The sequence below is a fragment of the Lolium perenne genome, chromosome 6, assembly GCF_019359855.2.
Source record: "Lolium perenne isolate Kyuss_39 chromosome 6, Kyuss_2.0, whole genome shotgun sequence".
NCBI lineage: Eukaryota > Viridiplantae > Streptophyta > Magnoliopsida > Poales > Poaceae > Lolium > Lolium perenne.
The window spans coordinates 265214973-265227117 of NC_067249.2; positions in this window are offsets into that span (position 1 = coordinate 265214973).

The window sequence follows — 12145 nt, forward strand, 5'->3', positions numbered from 1 at the left end:
ATCAACGTGAACAAAAGTCATACATAACTCGACCATGACATCATTTACTTTGGCTAGAGCATGTTTAGTTGAATCATCATCAAGTAAACGGTCTATCGAGATTTATTTTCTATGTTTTTAAGTTCAAGCAATTTATATAGTTTTCTTGATAAAATCGAGACACTAGATCCTAGATCTAATATAGCATGATGAGTTTGTTCGCCAATAGTGATTAATATTTTAGGGAGCCAAGTATCCCAAGCTTAGGTTCTATCATAGCTTCATTACTGGAAAAAATGTTTGAGGTAGAGAGGCCCCATGTTGTTGATGTTTCCTCTAGAATGTTAGTTAAAGGTAGTGATGGGGGTTTAATTAGAGGTTTGTGCTATACTTTTAATCCTATGGTGTAGTTAGTATACAATAAGCAGATGATACCATATTATTCCTATAAAGTGATTCTAGGGCTGCTATTAATCTCAAATGGATTCTCACTTATTTTGAACAGATTTCTGGTATGAGTATTATTTTTCATAAAAGTGAGTTAATTCCCACTAATATGGGAGTGTACTAAGTACACACTTTTCTAGATATTTTCTAATGTAAATTGTGTACTTACAAGATTTCAATGATTTCCTTATAGGTTCTTAGGTTAAAAGAATTATTATGAGTGAAGGATCTATCTAGAGAAGAGACATTGATTCTACTCATAGGCACATAATACAAATTGTAGAACATAAAATTTATTATACCATTACAAAGTATAACATCTGAGCTTTATAATGATATATATTTTGTAATATATAACTTGTATTATTTTGGTCAAATTAACAACCTACGCATAGGCCCAACTAACCGAGACGAAGTTAGTAAGTATAATAATAGGAATCTTAATATTAATTCTTCTCATGATGTTCAACCTTCTACCTTCCGAAAAGGAGTGATGCGAGATCAAAATAAGTTAAATAGGCTACAAATGGAATGTAGGTAAGTAGATCTATAAAATTTTGGCAAAATATCTGGTTTTATATCTAATCAACAAATCCAAACTATTGCGGAGCTATAGGATGGGAGTGAAATTAGAGTAACCTTTAGAAGAACTTTCACTGAGAAGATGATGATTAATTGTGAAGAGATCTTTAGGTAGGACCATCATCTTCCCTGATGAGGAAGACCTGCCTATCATGCACTATGATACTAAGGAAGTGTATTGTTCTAGCTCCATCTATGCTGTGATTAATTTTAGAGGGGTGTCTGTGCCTATCATGCAGAAATGATTTTATCTATACCTAATAATAAAGGAGCTAAGGTTTCTGCCAAAAAGTTTCGTCAACGTTTTTTTTGGGACCGTTACCCTCCCACCAAATTGCATAATACGGCAATTACCACCGTACCGATTCGTTGTTTTGCGCCATCCCAACCTCAGGCAGCAGCTGCAGGCCGCCCGCACATCCCGCGCCTTTCGCCTCGCTACTACCCGCCGAGCGCAAAAAAAAAAAGGCCTGGCCCAAGTCTCAATCTACAATCTCGATCGAGCGCCAGAAACAATAGGTATGATGCACGATTCTGTGTGTTGGATAGTCCCACCTCGCTCCATTATAACTTGCCTCACCGGTTTATATACGTAAGATTTCTAGAATCAACAAGCCGCCTCCAAGAACAAGAACAGAAATCCTGAGGAAGCAATTAGCTGGATTGTCCAATGAAAAGAGAATCGAGCCCGAACCGGCACACAACGAAAGAGCCGCAGGCCAAGTGGCCAAGACCGGAGGAAAAATCGACTATGAGACAACCGGAGAAATGAGGCGAGAGGCGGTCAAGCGGGAAAAAAGAGAGGGAAGGCCGGCGTGGGGAGCGGCTCCTAGATCTCCGGTAGAGCAAGCTGACACGACCACGGAAAGGCGCCATCCCCTGCTCCAAGTCGGGGAGAGCGGAGGAAAAGAGATGGGGAGCGCTTGATTCTCCGACGGATGAAGCCTGCTTCGAGTCGCGGGCGGCGAGCTCGGGACCAATCTTTGGTGCGGAAGGATGGGCGAAGGAAATCGGTAAGGGGACGAACAGAACAGAGTCTACCTTTTTTTTTCCAGCGATTTGTTTATAGAAAAGCAAACAAAGGAAGCAAAGGGTGTTTGGGGGAAGTAGAAAAGAAAAAAACGTATCCAACAATTTGCAAATTTTGTAATAGTTTTTTAAAATACAACATATCCAAAAAAATATTATTATTTTAGTTCTATGTAAAATAATAAAATTGAAGGGGCTTTATAAACGATATAATAAAATAACAAAACAAAATAGGGTATTTCATGTGTTGCGTGTTCAAATCTTGATTATTTTTTATTTTGGTTTCATGATTTAGGGGACTATTCGTATGTTCAAGTTTGCTTGTAAGTTTTTTTTCGGCGATCTGGAGACCAAGGCCCAAGCTGTGCACGACCCGAATACTCACGCGGCTCGATGTGTGTCTAGCGGCTCCGCTCTAGCGGCCGTCCGAGCTCCTAAAGCTAGCTCTTCCTACACACACATCGGGCTGCGGGGAACTCCACATGTCGACCGGCCGGCCATGGCTGCATTTCTGTGCGCACCTCCTGACCGTGGATGGGGCGGTCAGGGCAGGGACATCGACAACGGGGTGTGAGCTAATTAAACTAAGAATTGTCGGTTGCCTAATTGAATGGAAGCTAAACGGAAGGAGGTGGGCTTATCTGTCCTTTGGGCAAGAGGAATAAGGCGAACCTGAAGAGAAAGCGTGGAACAAACAAAAACAAAAGAAAAGATATATTGCCAGGGCTATAGGTTACACTGCCTTGGAGGGTCGGGGTCCTCAACGAGGTACCACGCGACGAGATCGGTTGACAGCCACAATGGGACTAATAATAAGACATGGAAAATATATTTTTTTCTCTTTTGCAACACATGTCTATGTAGAACTTATTTTGTTCCGGTGCAACGCACGGACACTTTTGCTAGTCTATCTATACCTAATAATAAAGAGAGAAGCGTTTCCATGGTTTCGTCCGTGTGTTCCGTCCTCGTGATTTGTTTCGTCCGTCTACCGCTTAGCTAGAAAAAAACCTTTCCCGCGTACAGAGTCCTATCCAGATACAAATCAAAACTGTCTAGCTAGCCCACCTTGGCACGGACCTGTCCATGATCGATTAAAGATTTACGTGAGAACAAACCGTACGTATCAGATTCGGTCTCCAGATCAAATTGCTCGTATGGTGCTGATATATACACCGCCCTCGGCCCTCCTACACAGGAACTCGAATAGCAAAATCCTCCGATCGTGATGAACTTCAAGACGTGCCTCGCCGTATGGAAACCCGACAGCCATCAAGAAAGACGTCCACTTCCCCAACAGCGCCCACCGCTGCAGAAGTATGTCGACGGTGCCTGCGCCATGTTCTTTTCGGCCTCGCACGACGGTGTGTTCTAGGCAGAGTCAGAGGCGTCCGTCCACTGTAAATCCATAATACCGATTCAACAAGCGAGGCAGCGGTTTCTATACCTGCCAAGATGCAGATCTTTGTGACTCTGATGCTGAAATCGATGCCGATGAAGCTGACGCCGATGAACTGAAGCGCCGAAGCTGACACCCCCGCCGACAACCTCAACAACAATATCGGCAACTAAGCCTACCCCCGGCCTCCCCTCTGACCTCACGGAAGGCAAGAACGACAGGTGGAATGAATTGTAAATGGGTCCAAAAGCTTCCTTTGGGACGTCATCGGGCGCCCGCGACGTGCTCTGCCTGATGGATGCGATCCATCAAGTCTGACGACGCTTCAGTTCATCGTCGACGTTGCCGAGGCGCCACCCACATCGCCTGCGGATGTGTCGCGTCTGACCTCCCTATGCCGCTATTCATCACCCTTGGCTTAATGTGATGCTCTATGTGGCAGCGAATATCCAGGAGATTACGGCCATTTTCGTACGCCGGTCAGATGTTTCAATCGTACATCATCATAGTTCCTACATCAGCGTAGTTCCTAAAACAATTCCAGGTCAATCTGGTATAAGCTTTTATAGTGGGCATGTTCCAAGCTTCAACCCATGGTTCCATATATAGGCGACTACACGTCAGATCATGTACACGAGGTTGACCATGATGACAACCAATACCCGCCCTAACCTACAATGAAGACTACGAATTAGTTGGCGGGGCGATGGAGGTCCTTCCCGTCTTGAGCTGGTCATTCGTTCCTTCCCTTGGATCGGAGCCCCAAATCCTAAGAGAAGTTGCGAGGTCAAGCTCGCCGTCATGCTGGCGGGCCTCCATGACAATGGTGGAGGATTGCTCAGCTATGGTCGAGACCAAGTACGCCGGCATACATCGGGATAATTGCTTGCTCGGTGGTGTGTCCTATGCCGCTCGTCCGCGCGCCGTGAGATTTCATGAGCGCCTCACAGTCGCAACTTGCCGCCACGACAGGCTGGATCCCGCCGTGGTTGAGATGGAAGAGCGTCCCTAAGAGCATCTCCACTCGTCCCCCCGACGAGGCCCCCGAGCGACGTTTTTTCCATCCGGACGGCGAAATTCGGCCCAGTCGCGCCCCCGGTTCCTCGTTTTCGTCCGGATTTGGCCCTTAATCCATCCGGCGAGCCCACGCCACCCCCGGCCCCCCGGGGCGCGCTCGGGGACTCCGGACGAAAGATTTTGGCGCGAAACGGCGTGTGGACCCGCGTAGTCGGCGACTGGAAAACCAAATCCTATCGATTTTCCCTCCAATTTGCTTGCATATCCCCATTCCCTCCAATTTGCTTGCATATCCCCATTCTCTCCCGCCGAAATCCCCCAATCTCCTCGTCTTCCAGCTCCAGTTCCTGGCGGCGTCTTCTCGTTCGGTGCGATGGCGGCGCCGAACGAAGAGGAGATCCACGAGATGATCACCTCCGGCACCACCGCCGCCGCTGCGAGCCCGGGGTTCTTCATGACCGCCGCCGTTGCGTGCCCGGGGTTCTTCACGCAAGAGGAGACGAGGGCGACGGCAGCTGTGGCGGCGCGCAACGAGCATCGGGAGGATGTTGCCGACGGAAGCCAAGCCGTCGAAGAAGAAGGCGAGGAAGAAGAAGAGCCAACTCAATCCGCCGCCAACCTGTCGAAGGGGAAGAAGAAGAGGAAGAAGGACTCGCCGCCTGCCGAACCGCGTATCAAATGGACGCCGAAGGAAGAGGAGTGCCTCGCCGAAGCTTGGATGACCGTGTCCACGAACGGCATAATCGGGGCCAATCAGTCGTTCGACACATATTGGCTTCGAGTGAAGCAGGCGTACGAGGAGCGCAAACTCGTCGATCCCTACTTCAAGAAGACGAACATGAACGTGTTCCGGGGAGACAAGGCAATGGCCACCCATTGGGGGCTCATGCAGACGGCGTGCAGCAAATGGCACGGCATATAGGAGGAGTGCGAGAAACGGCCGATCAGCGGCCACGACTTGGAGCAAAAGGTATGCTCCGTCGACCCTGCATCACCGAGGTACATCGTCGTTAGCTGACCCGTATCGCCGTGTTCTTTTTTCCCCAGCTGCGCCGAGCTTTGGACATGTACACGGACGACACCGGCCTGCAGTTTAAGTTCCTCAACGTCTACGCCCGCCTCGAGAACTGCGAGAAGTGGAAGGAAGTCCGCACGACCCTCTCGAAGAGCAAGACCGAGCAGTACAACCCCGACGCTCCGGCGGCAAGCGCGGCGGAAGGGCGCCCTGAACTCGGCCAGAAGAAGCTCAAAGAGCTCAAAAAGACGGGCAATCCCGCCGACAGATGCGGCGTCGATCGACAAGTGCTGGGCCGACTTGAGGACGCACGCCGACGGGAGGAACGACAAGTTCGACGGCAGGTGGCGGGAGATGCTCGCCAACCAAGGCGTCCGGATCGCCTCGTCGAAGACGACGGCGGCGGCGAAGAAGAGGAACACAGACTTGGCGTTCCTCATGGGCGGCGGCGACATGGAACCGATGGACGAGGAGACGAGGAATTGGTACCGGGGCCACCGCAACGACATCCTCCGAGCCACTCCGGCCGATCCTTCGTCGTCTCCGCCGGCTCCTACCTCGTCCGCCTCACCATCTACCTCGTCGACCGCGGCCGCTTCGACGTCCACCGCCGCTGGTTCATCATTCGCGCCGCAGCCGCTTCGGCCACGACGTGTGAGGAAACTGGTCCGTCGGACGAAGCCGTGCCGGCCGGGACTGCCGACGAGCCTGTTTCCGTGTAATTTCCCTCCGATCGCCGATCTGTGGCTGATCCTTTTGCTCCTTTTGCCGATCAACTGGCCGTACTTGTAGCGCGGGACGGCGGTTTGTTTGAATTTAAACTCTATCCGCCGAACTCCGGGTGGACGACTGGAAATACGGTACTCCCCACGCCTTAATTTCGTCCAATCCGGAGGTAGTTTCGTCCGGATTTGGGCGTGGGGAGCGCCAACGAGTGGGGATGCTCTAAGATTTCATCGTCATGGGTACGTGTGCTCATTACGCATGCGGAATTGGAGTTCAGCGGGGGTGTAGCATGTGTACAGAAATTCCATCACGTAGGTGTGGGTACGAGTTCAGCTGTGGGGGCTGCTTCCAAGACAAGATCACAAGATCAACGTGAGTAGGTAAAAAGATGGCATATCAACTTATCAAGATAGGCATTTATAGATAGTTCTATAGTTGTTTTTACGAAAACTTCCATTGTTGTTTGGCTACCCGCAACACTCTTTAGGCCGTGAGCTACTATATGCATGATGTCTTAAACGGGAACTTGGAAATTTTCCTTGTGAGCCTTATTTTATTACGATTTAATATATTTGTTGTTTATTCATTTTTCATGTAATTTAGCCAATTTTAAAATCAATCACTTAATTGTAGTATAATCAGAATTGCATGATATACATGATATGTGCACTTCTAGAAGATCCTGATGAACCGCATAGAAGATTAATAATTAGGTCCTAAGTTTTGTTTTGCTTACAAGAGGATTGATGTACAGTGCAAGACAGAAACTAAATTCAAAGCAAAACCAAAGTGAAATACTATAATATGTTTGGAGTGCTATAAATTAAATATTACTTTATTAGTTTGTGAGCACATATTAAATGAAATTATTTTTAAATCCGTTGCAACGCACGGGCACTTTTACTAGTATATACCTAATAATAAAGGAGTTAAGGTTTCTGCCAAAATTTTCGTCCAACTTTTATTTAGACCGTTTTGCTCTCCCACCAAAATACATAATACTGCAGATTGCCACTATACCGGTTCGTCCTGTTTTGTTCTTTCTGGCTCCTCTAACCGAGCCGGGCAGATAAGTGCTCTGCCCGAGCACCGCGGGCCACACCTCCGCCGCGCGTATCGCGCCGCCGGTGAGCGCGACTCCTGCTGCCGGACTGGCTCTCCTCCCGAGCGCCGCCGGCCAGACCCCCGCCGTCCAAGCCCTATCGTGCAGAGGCAGACGGCAGGCACTCGACGCCCGTCCCGGCGTCGCGGCGCCGACGACATGCATCAGAATCATCAGGCCAGGAGGAGTACCGCAACAGGCGCAGGCTACGATACCCCCTGCCTCCTCACTTGCGAGTACCTGTGAATTTTCGCCTTTCCGACGGGCTACTCCCTTCTAATCTTCTCCATCGTGGAATGGCGGCTGGGATTGGAGCTCTTGAGACGCTATTTAGCTTCAGATCCGTTGTGTTATCTCAACCTGGATCTCACTATAAGGTCGAGATTGTTCCCATGGATGATGCTTCTGATTTTCTGGGCTATTTTCTCCTCCGCTTCAAGGACAGCAAGGGGACAAGGGAGAAGCAGGAGGGGACCGTGAGAGATGAATCAATCTGAAGATTTAGGTCCTGCTTTGGTACTGCTTCAAGGACAGCTTCTGTACTGTACTGTACTGTCTGAGGAGAGAGACAAATCAGGTTGACAGCAACACAACTACTTTGCGAGATTTCGAGAGAGTTTCCATGGTGGTGGTACTGCTTTGTTGTTGTTTCGCTAGCTGGTACCGTTGTATATGAAGAAAAAATACAGAGAGAATTTGAGAGCTAAGGAGAAAGATTGAGGCTGCTCCATTGATCCAGATTTCTTTATTTCCCCCTTTAATTCGTGGGTTCTCTCCCCAACAACAATTTTCCCCTTCGATTTGAGGGTTATCCAAGTTGACATAGAGACTTAAATTTGATGATTTTTTAGACTTTCAATGGTAGATCGATTTTTGCGCATAAATTATCCAAGTTAATATAGATTGATAATTTGATGATTTTGTCAGACTTTTGATGGTTGATCCATTTTTACGCAAAAATAAGGTTGCGTCAGTTTTTATCCAAAGTTTATTTGTTCTTCCGTTGTAACACACGGGCAATTTTCCTATCTATATACCTAATAATAAAGGAGCTAAGGTTTCTGCCAAAATTTCCGTCCAACTTTTTATTGGACAGATTTACCCTCCCACTGAAATCCATATTACTGCACAATGGCCACCGTACCGGTTCGGGTGTTCTATTATCGATTCCCGGACCTCCCCGCGAGCGCTCTATGAGTGTGGGCTACAGCTACGAGTCAGCTCTACGCCTCTACCAAAGCCGCGCTCTGTTGCGCGGCGCGGCCACGACCATACCTGGCCCACGACGTGGATGGGAGGAGACCGGCCGCAGGGGAATAAAGGGGTAGGGAGTTCCGTCGGCGGACCGACCTCACGGTGACCGACCTTGCCGTGTCCACTCCAAGGGTCGCGCCGGTGGTGAGATGCCCCTGGAGACTGGCCTCGCGGCGCCCGTCCTTGCCGCATAGGTGTGCTCTCCCCGTCGAGTCAGAGGTGTACATGGATCTCCATGCCGGTCGCCGGCCCGATACCATACCCCAATATGTGCTTCCCATTTATCCTTATGGTCCCGTTAGATGCGCGCGATGCCGCGCGCCCAGGTCAGTGTCGGCCCTCGTCGGCAACACGCGGTCCGTGCGAGGCTCTCGACGCCGCCCCTTGTGGCCGGAGGTGGAAAACGCGTGCTCCATGCGAGGCTCCCGGCACCGCTCAAAATCCATCTGAAAAAAATGGGATGGATGGTGAATTCAGTCCTCAAATTGCAGTATCCCTTGATTTATATCAAATTTTGAGATTTTCGGGTGAGGCTGAGAGACTTGGCAGAGGATTTGGGGAAGAAACAGAACTTGCCAAACTGAAGAATATTGGTGGGTCCCAGCAAGGGTGGCACACCAGCCCTCCGCGGTGCTCTGGAAATCATCAACTGTGTCCTTCCAAACTATCCCGCTAGCGCCATAGTGGGCCACGTAGCTATAATGCTGGGCTAACTCCTCTTATGGACCACGAGTAAAATTTCCAAATTTCACTTATACGCAAGGCATAACGTCGTAACCTCTTGAGAGCTGGGTAAAAACGGATGCCTTAATCCCACCTCGGTTCCCTAGATGTATTTTGACCAGTTTATATACCTAAGTTTTCTAGATATCAACAAGCCACCAAGCAAAACGGAAGGAGCACCATAATCAGCAAGGAATTATCTCGTCGGGGGTGGTGGCGATCATGCGAGCGAAGACGACAAGTGAGATACGGAGGAGCAGCAGCGTGCAACTAGCCCCCTTCCAAGTGATGTCCCACCCCGCTAAAATAGAAAGACTCATGGAAAAAGGAAAGAAAACTAGAGCCAACTAATTGATGAGAGAAAGCAAGGAGCCATGCTTGCCCCCCGCCTAAAATAAGCGCGATGGGATCCAAGCAAAAAGATTAATGTTTTTATTTCTCAACCAAAATTTATGCGAAATCTCGCCAAAAGAACAGTTATTTCGTTTTCCATAGAGAAAACTTTATATCGGACGAAATATACAACATTTATATAATCTGCTTAAATTTAAAGATATTTATTAATTCTGAAAAAAACTATAAATTTATTCGTCATACCTCGAGAGGTTTTATGACTGCTATTTCCGGAATTTCCGAAAATAAATAATACCGGTGCCTACTGCTATTTTATTTTTAAACGAGAAAAATATCTTAATTTGATGCACAAATTTGCATAGCTAGACATAAATGAAAATGCCCGCCGAGCATCCGTCGGTCAGAACAAACTTGTGTCAAATTTTCTCAACTAGAGTTGTCTCGTAAAAGAAGTATTTTCAATAGTAAAATTCTTCAAGGTCTGGTTGGGACCACTATGGGAAAAATTTAGGTCGTCATATATTCGTCATGAATAGGAGAAGACATGAGCAACTTCCTCCATGGTGACACGGACGGACGAGAAGTGTTTGTTTCATTGGAGCGATTGAGTTTTAGCTTATCCCAGCGCAATGCACGGACACTTCACTTTTAAGGTTTCTGCCAAAATTTTCGTCCAACATTTCATTGGACTGTTTTGCCCTCCCACCAAATCGCATAATACATCAAAATGCCATCGTAACGATTCGCTCGGTAAGCTGACTCGCCTCTTCCTCCGCCTGCCGATATGCCCTCCAAATTCCCCTGCCCGCTTATCGTGGCCTCGCACCGGCACCAGCAGCAGGTCACATCGTGCCCCTGCCCACGCCCACCAGGCTACCCGACACTGGCGACAGCCACGAGCTCGATTGCTCGACCATGCCACAGGACGGCGTCGACGACCGACCGGCCGGAAGTAGGAGAGGCGAGGAATGGAAGCAGAGAGAGGAGGCGCTCGGGTTGGGGAGAGAATAATGGAGCTGAAGCTCGGCCGGCGTGTCCCCGCGACTGGAGCAAGCTAGGTCTCCCGGTGAAGCTCAGACATCCATGGCGAGGACACCAGTGCAGTTCCTGGACTAGCAGTCCGTGATCCCCTTTGGTCGCGTTGCAAGGAAGAATGTCTGGGCCAGCATCTTCTGTCTATCTCCTCCCCGAACGTGGATCACAACGTGTGGGCCTGAACGTTTGATGTGGCCCAGTTGATGCCACGCTGCGGGACGAACGGCCTGGTATTTTCGTCCATATCAATATCAAAGTCGTAGCCACCACTTCAGACCAGCACAATAGTCCCACCCCGATTAATCATATTTAGTTTCACCGATTTATATACGTCAAGCTTTCCGGAATCAACAAGTCGCCTTGAAAAGAAGCAAGCAGCACCATCATCTAACTAATGATCGAGGAGGAAGGAATTAGCACATGTGCAGGGAGGAGGGAGCGCGCAAAGATGAATGGATCAAAGACGAAATTAACACATGTCCTGGGAAGGAGGGAGCACGCAAAGATGAATGGACCAAAGACGAAATTAACACATGTCCTGGTACTATGTCCGCTTCGTCGACCAGAGGAACAATGCTTACGCATATTACCACCTTCGGACGGCTGGCATCAGTGGTGCAATTGTGCCACGGAAACAAGGGGCATATCCAGATTTATTCCATCCTGATGCAGCGGGCGGGCCTTCAATCACATTTTGCAGTGATGGAAGATGATAGAAGAGAGGGAGATGCGGGTCTAGCTCGTGCTTGGGTGGAGCCGGGTAGAAAAGGGACTCAACAAATGTTTGGTATTTCGCGGCAACGCGCGGGCATTGTCCTAGTTTTTAATAAAGTTACTTGGATTGATATAAGGCGTGTGGTGTATTTTCGTGCCGGCTAGGAATCCTTGCTGCCCAAGCTCCGACTGCACATAACCGAACTGAAACCGAAAACCGAACCGAAAAAAACCTAACCGAAACCGAATTTCAGTTTTTATGGTTTTATGGTTAGGTTTCAGTTAGCAAAAGTGCTAACCATATACACTTCAGTTAATTCAGTTAAAAACCGAAAAAACCATGGTTAACCGAAGAAAACCGAAGATCCCAATGAAACAAAGAATTTTTCTTTCTAAGCCCATCCCAAATTCACGTTAGACTTTTATATATCTTTGACGTGCATATTAGGCAAGAGAGCTACTCTAGATTTGTGGTTTGTACGTGCTAGTATACATAAGTTTGTGACAGATCGTGAGTTCTAGACTTCTAGTCCCCAATATTGATGCATTTATTTTTATTTTGGCCGCATTTTCATTACTTAGCATTTCTTTCTCCTGTAACACATTTAGTTTGGTATTAAAAAGTAGAAAAACCAAATATATGTCCATAAAAATGGATGTTATTCAAAAATTCGCGTCAACTTTGGTTAATTTGGTTATTACCGAAACCGAACCGAATTTATATGGTTATTACCGAAACCAAACCGTATTTTTATACGAAACCGTATTT